A 7,668-nucleotide genomic window follows, 5' to 3' on the forward strand; every position below is an offset into this window, starting at 1 on the left:
AGCTTGTTCAGAAGCCTGACAGCCTGTGGGTAGAGACTGTTCATTAGCCAGGTTGGCAGGATGGTGAACAGGCTGTGTGCTGGGTGACTGCTGTATGTATACATAAAAATGTATACAAAAAACCCAGGCTGTTTTTGCAGTGTATTTTCCCTTAATGGACAGTACTGACTGGGAAGTGAACAGTATGTTTTGATTGAATGTATAGTTTACATAGTACATCAAACTATTGTACTTAAAAAAGAGGAACGTTGATTTTCCATGATAATGGGCACTTTAAATTGAATTACACTGATATTTCAAAATGTCTACATATGAAATATTTAAGATTTAAGAAAAGTCATTCAAGGTGGTTTGACATGCTCTGTTCTAAATAAACGTACCCAGTTAGTGCTCTTCACAGTGGTTGTGATAGGAACCAAATGTCCAGAGTTTTATGCCTCTGAAAGCTCCCTCACAGATGGTTATGAGATTAAATGGTTTCAAATACACCGCCTGATGTTTTTTGATGATAGTTTTAAGATGAGATTTTGGCCCAATATGTATTTTTAAATCTATCCATCATGTTAGAGTGGCACGAGCAGGGTGTTGTAAGGCAAAGAACTAGCCAAAGAGCACTTTCAGATTTGCCCATATTTTAAAATGATTAACTTTACAAACAAGAACTAACTAAGACTCATACAGGCTCAGTTGCTGTATTGGATGGTAAATAAAATGCCCATGTTCTCATTGTGGACATTATGGTCTCCACCACTGTAGAGAAATCTGAGATTCAGTGCACTGTTTCACACAAACCACTCTGAATGACTTTGTTTAGCTTTCATCAACTTATGCAGCAGGTCTGAAAAATCGTTTAATTAAATTCTAAATTGTCTCTAATTTCCTAACAAATCTTTCTGATACAAAACCTTACATCTCACAGTCATTCTATCATCTGTGCGATCATTAGGCCTTTATGCTTTGTGGATTTATTCAGATGTGAAATGGTTCTGAACGTTTCAGACAATAGACAGCACGTTTCTGAGCGATCAGCCTATCGGCCCGAGGAGGTCAGACCTATTCGTTTCAGTATAATCCAAGCTGAATTTAAAGAGAGCTGCATTGTCTGTTGGCGATGGTGTCACTGTATCTCAGTCTGAACACTTTGCTCATTATCCAAATAGCATAAGTTTGAAAGTGAGCTCCAAAAATATTTGAGTGGTAAAACTTTTATTTGTTATTTTGGCTCTGAACGCCAGCGCTGTGGATTTGGCTCAGGCATTAAAGGGTTTGAAGTGCAGATTGTTAACAGCAAATTTTAAGTGCTTACAGCCATCTGGGAAGAACTGTTTTGGGAATTATGCAGCATTTTGCAGGTATAATACCTGTTTTGGAGGTGGCAAAAGTATTTGGAAATCAAAGATGACATTTAATTAGGTGTAGTTTTAGACGTTGCCTGCCATGACATCCAGACATTTACAGCAGACTTTGGCTGTCATCTCCACTGAAGCTCTGCCAGGTGTACAGCATGTAAAATACATGCTCTGCGGGGGTTTTTATGGGATGACTGACATGCCAGTCATGTATTTTGCACTTTTTGGCCTTCAAAAAGTTCTTCTTTGCCAGTTTGCAATGTGTTTGGCGTTATTGTCTGGCTCATTATTGGAAGGCAATAGTTACAGTCCTTTGGAAGGGTCTTTTTTTTTCATGACTTGTACTTTTTTTTTTTTTATAAATATTTTAAATGTCAGCACTTTTACTTCTCCTTGAGTGCACTTTAAATTATTTTTTTTTCCTTTCTTACTTTCCTCCTTTTCCTCAAGCTCTCCAGCTACAGTGACATTTCATTAGTGTCTACTGTGCTGAAAAGCAGCCCCGATAAATACGGCCTGTTTCACACATCGCCATGATTTCCCAAGCAAAAATTCTTTTTGACATTTACTTTATTCCAACAGTTAGTTGCCGTTTAAGGGTTGTATATGGATTCCAGATCTATTAGCAACTAAATAAAATAATCAGCACTGCAAAAAACAGCACACTTAGGCAGAGACACAAGTGTACTTTAAGCTGAGCAGGACTTTTTACACATTACTCAAGCAGCTTCTCAACTGCCCACGCATAGATTCCTTAAGTAATAGCACTTTGACTTGAATATTAATTTAGTCCTCTCTCTTCGGCTCTGCTTTCCATTACTGTGGTATATGTTAATCTTAGTCTTTTTTGCTAGTAATGCTTTATTTCAGAGTCCCTTAAAGTTCTAGGTACTTCCATCCTGCTTTTACAGCCTGCTGTTCTTCATTTAGCTCCTGAACGTCAGAGTCCGTCTAATGTGGTGCAGCCTTGGTGGTTTTACAAATGTACTTTTTTGTAAATTGAGGTCTTTGCTCCTTTTTTTGAGATGGGTGTTTCAGTCTTTTCACTTTAAAGCTACAAGTTGTTGCTTGCTGGACACATCAGGTGGACAAAATACATCAAAATACACAAATCTGGCATCAAGTGACATCTGGCTTCAATTAACGCTAAAAAAGGCGTCAGTCTAAAGCAGTCAGCTTAGTTTTAAAACATCTAATAAGCTGCCCCGCCCTTTATTTAACACATGGTGATCCAGCCAATCACGGACTTGGGAAGAGGTTAATTTGCTGGAGCAGGTGCAGCACATTATGACTGGAATTAGTCTCTACAGCAGGGGTGTCCTATCTTATCCACAAAGGGCCAGTATGGCTATAGGTTTTCAATCCAACAAAGCAGGAACAACCAAGTCACTTGTTTGACTGAGACCAATTGATTTAACATGTAGATTCAGCTGTACTTATCTCATTTAGAATGAAAGCTTGCAACCACACCGGCCCTTTGAATATATGACGGGGCACCCCAGCTCCACAGGAAGGCAGATCTCTGGGGAAAAACATTGGTGACCACTGATCTAAAGGCTTTAAGATAAACAGACACTTATTAAGACTTTTCGCTTCAGCTAAAGTCACACGCCTAGTCACACATGGATTTTAGCATTTGGTAAACAGTGAGTTTGTGAAGTTAGTTGCCTGAAACCAAACTGAAACCCATACATTCATTTTTGGGGGTCGCTCTCTCCCCCCACCCCTCTCTCTCTCCCTCTCTCCCTCTCCTTCCTCAGGCCTAACTGCTTTCTGTCATATGAGAAGGATCAATGGCTGGTGTAATTGGTTCCTCCCAAGGTTTCTTCCTCAGTTCTGAGGTAGTTTTTCCTTGCCACTGTTGCCCCTGTCTTGCTCGCCAGGGTTTTTTTTACATTTTTTACATTCTTATTAAAACTCTGTCTTTTCTGGAACTCTGTGAAGCTGCTTTGTGGGAACATCCGTTGTAAAAAGCGCTACAAATAAATTAGATTGTTAGGAAAATGCTTCAGTTGAGCTATTTTTACAAGGTGTAGCAGCTCTTGTGTTGGCTGTGCGCTTATGGAAGTCTAGAGAGGACATGAGCTCTGGCTATCATTTTCTGCTTTTTTATCTTGAGGTCATGACTTAACTGTGTTGCGTTAATTGTTATTTATTTATTCATTATTCATGTAACAAAAGGTATATTGAGTGCACAAGATAATTAAGTGATCTCAAGATAACAAACCAGAAAACTATAACTACCTCGTGGCCTCTCTGGACATCCGTATTTACCAGCATCCTTCTGAACTTTCTCGACTTGGTCTATTATGTCATGTTTGGTAAATCTTTCCAGCACGCTCCTTAGCTTTAGTTCATATGAGCTGTTTGGGGTTTTTTTTTGTACCACCTTGAGTTTCAAACAGCTGCGAGAGGTGCACCTATACATTCATTCCACGTAGCATTCCGCTCTGTCCAGTTCCCTAAGTCGGTGGGCAACTGCTACACCTCTGACGTATTCTTGCCCAGGGAAGTTTAGTGTCATTAGCTTTTGTTTCATTTTTGGAGCACAGAATCCAGCTGGCCACTTACTTTGTATCTACACTTTGCCCATTTTATCAGCTCCACTTAACGAACTGGTGAACTTTGTATTTTTGCAAGGTTTGTTATTCCCCCTCTTTACCCCTTTCATTAAGGATGAGGACCACCACTGCTATTATGTGGGTAGTTTACCCACAGATTGAGCAGCAGAACAAAATGATGAATGGGGCTTACAAAAACCACAGAGGAACTGGGATGGGAGGGTGGTGCAGCATATCCATGTGAGACACACACACAAAAACATCTGTCCAAAGGAACTATGCATTCAAGACAGAATCAACAGGAAAACTACATTTACATCAAATCTCCAAAACTCTATCCATTTAGACATATAGTGCATACCCAACAGCATTTACTGCAGTGCTGAGAATGATCCACCAACACCAACCAAAAAATGCTGCTTAGTGGTGGTTTTGACTCCTGATAAATGGGGTTTAAGGGAGTAACAAAGAGTGCAGAGAAACAGATGGACTAAAATCTTTAATTGTAGAACTACAAAGGGCATCTCTATGAGAGTGGACCTGACAAAAAAAAATACAGCATTACCTAGTAAAGTGACCAGTGAGTGCCTATGTATATTTAACACTATTGACTTTAATGGGCCCTTTTTTGATCCCCATGTCATCAGATGAGGGGAAACTTTTCCATTTGCTTTCCTTATTTAACCAAATAACGTAAGTCAGGACTTTTCTAAACATTTGTAATAGGATATCTCTACTAAAGAAATACAACTTCTGCATTTAAATTCCCAAAGAAATGCTACTTTTTAAAACACTTGGTTAATTGACCAAAATCAGACTTAAAAAACGCAGCACTTAAATCCATCCATTCAGCCCTGAACCACACTTTCACATGTGTTTGCATGTGAGATCAGTCCATAAGAGCCAATTATAAAGCCAATTATCTTACTGCTTTCAGACATGTTGGCTGGGGTTTGGACTTCACCGACAAATTGGCAGACATGCTGACGTGCTTCATCTGGTACGGGTGAAGGGGAAAAAAAAACTTTAAAAATAAACTTGACAGGACATTTATCCGCTAAATCACTTTGTCTTTTCAAATAGAAAGTATCAGAGAACAGTGTCAAAACAACAAGAATGGTTCCGCAGTTTGGCATTTTCCGTATTTACAGCTCATTTCAACTATTAAGAATATTTGCTAGTCCGTGAAATTTGTGCACCGGAGCTCAAAAAGAAGACGATACTACATTATTCTACCAGAAAAGCCAAAGAAGTACAAGCTCCTTCTTCGTCATCAGCCCTGACACTGTTTGCACTCTACTGTGAAACGGAGAAAGATCAGAGATTTCAATGGGAATTTGCAGGGACTTCATAAGATACCATTCACTCCTAAACATCCAAGGACATGGACCATTCAGATAACGATCATGAAAAGTCACACGTTAAATTAAGGGATTCTCTGCTGAAAACTACACCATAAAACCATTTGTTGCTCAAATAGTGCACTAAGACTGGATGCCTGTCGCAATAAAAAAGTTCTATTTAACTGAATTGAAGCATTTTATAAAGTACATTTGCTTTCTATAACACAACTTTACATTTAATTCCTGGACATTTTCTTGGTAAAAACATCTACTTCCAAGAACAGATTCATACAAGAACTGATGCCCTGCTGTAAGTTTCATCAGAAAAGCTGCATACCCTCAAGGTCTGATATGCTCAGGGTAATTATTAATTCATTGTTCTGTCTCTTCTGAATGTGGATAACAACACAAGAAAGTGCGAACGATTTTCTTTTCAGCAGCTCAAGTCATTTGTTCTCTTGTATTGTTGTAGAAAATGAAAAATTGCTTTTGAGTCGGCCATTATAAATCAACTATTGAATCACAGCGACGGAAAAAAACTAAACAAAAACTGACTCTGTGAACTTTGTGGCAAACAAATTGTATTTTTCTGACATTCTGAACGAGTAAAATGTACAATTTCAGTGAACTGTATACACTGGAGGAGAGATAATACAGAATGTTCAGTAGACTGATGATACATTCCAGTGTACAGCCATTCACTCTAAGCAACCGTCATTTTACAGTAAATATTATAAAATAACACTGTTTTCTTTTATTCTTTGCTATAGATTCTGGGATGTTTTATGTTCTATGTTTTACAACTAAGGCCCTCATTCACCAATAAAAAACACTGTTTTTTTATGTGTTCTGGAGAAAGTTCCTAAGAAAAGGTCAGAATTGTGCTCTTGAGTGTGCGTAGATTCTGTTCTTACCTAAGAACAAATCCAAAGGAAGAAAACAGGGTGAATATCAGAATCTTTGAGAAAAACCGTGAAAGTGAATTTTAAGAAGAAATTTCGTCTTAAGAACGGTTGGTGGATGAGGCCCAGTGTTTCACTCTATAAATATGCTTTCAGGAAAAGATTGATATATATGTAAAGTTTAAATGCAATGGGCAAATGCAGATCATAGCCTTGAAGCAGTAGTATGGCTTTGATGGGCTGTACTAGAAATCTGGGTCTTGAATTCAGTTTCTGATGCTGGATTTTGCAATTATTGGTAGGTTTGACATTAAATGGCCAATCAGTTACATCAGCTATGTAAGCTTTGGGGATTTTGAGAACTCCGGTGGAAACGTTCTTGCGCTGATAGACGATTTTCAAAGAAACCTCAAAACTTACGGACGTGTCTTCTGAGGATGTGAGTGAATGATCTATACTGTCATCATATCTTCATCAGTCATTTTACATTGGAGACCTAACCACCGAGCCAGACCTCTTTTTTCAGCAGTGCATTCACACAAACCATGTATTAGTGTTTCTTTCTCTCCTGAATCAATAATGCTTCTTCTTTCAAAAATCTTACCTAGCACAGCTTTAACTAACAGCCATTATAAAATCTAAGAGATCAAGAGATTTAAGATCTGATTCAAAGACCTTAAGTCCAGGGGTGCTCAGTTCTGGTCCTGGTTCTACCTTTATCACCCTGCAAAGTTTAGCTCTAACACAATTCTACGCCCTGAAGGCCTCTGCATATTAGAACCAGATGTAATGGATCTGAACTCTCCAGGGTTGTAAAGCTCCAGGACCAGGACCAAGCATGAAAGCTCTAGTCTTTACGTAAGAGGTGGAGTAGGCTTTGCAGATGGTGCCGTATTTATATGTACGCACTTAAAAAGGATGGTTCTTCAAGGGTTCTTTAGTAAAGAAAATGGTTTTATATAGACCCATGAATCCTTGTCATGATTAAAGGTTTCGGATGAATGAGATTGTGCTGTTCATTGTTTCTACAAAGAACCTTTCTGAAAAGGGTTCTTCTATCGCTACAAGCTTGACATTTTCATCGTCAATAAAATCCAGTTTGCATTTACATCTAACCTTCTCCCTGTCCAAATGTGACAAGCTGAAAAACGTTCAGCACTACCGTAGACATGCAGGAGTGTACTGTGTGTTTACTGTAGTCACTGTGTTTTTAGTGAAACAGTAGACTAAAATGTTTTATTGTCCAGTTCGGTATATTTACAGTACTTTACTGGCAACTAAGTAACTCCCCAACTCCATATTAATGCCAGTGGATTTAGAATAGGATGTCATTAAAGCTCCTGTGGGTGACGTGAAGGTGTCCCAATACTTTTGTCCATGCAATGATATGTCTTTGTTATTGTTCCAGAACCGCTTATATGTGTGTCTTAAGTCTACAGAGTAATTATATATTACAAAGATTGGTTTGGCTCGAATTAAAATTCTCAAACTCAAAAGAGCTTTTTCTGACAAA

Source organism: Pygocentrus nattereri, chromosome 16 (assembly GCF_015220715.1).
Source record: "Pygocentrus nattereri isolate fPygNat1 chromosome 16, fPygNat1.pri, whole genome shotgun sequence".
Taxonomy (NCBI): Eukaryota; Metazoa; Chordata; class Actinopteri; order Characiformes; family Serrasalmidae; genus Pygocentrus; species Pygocentrus nattereri.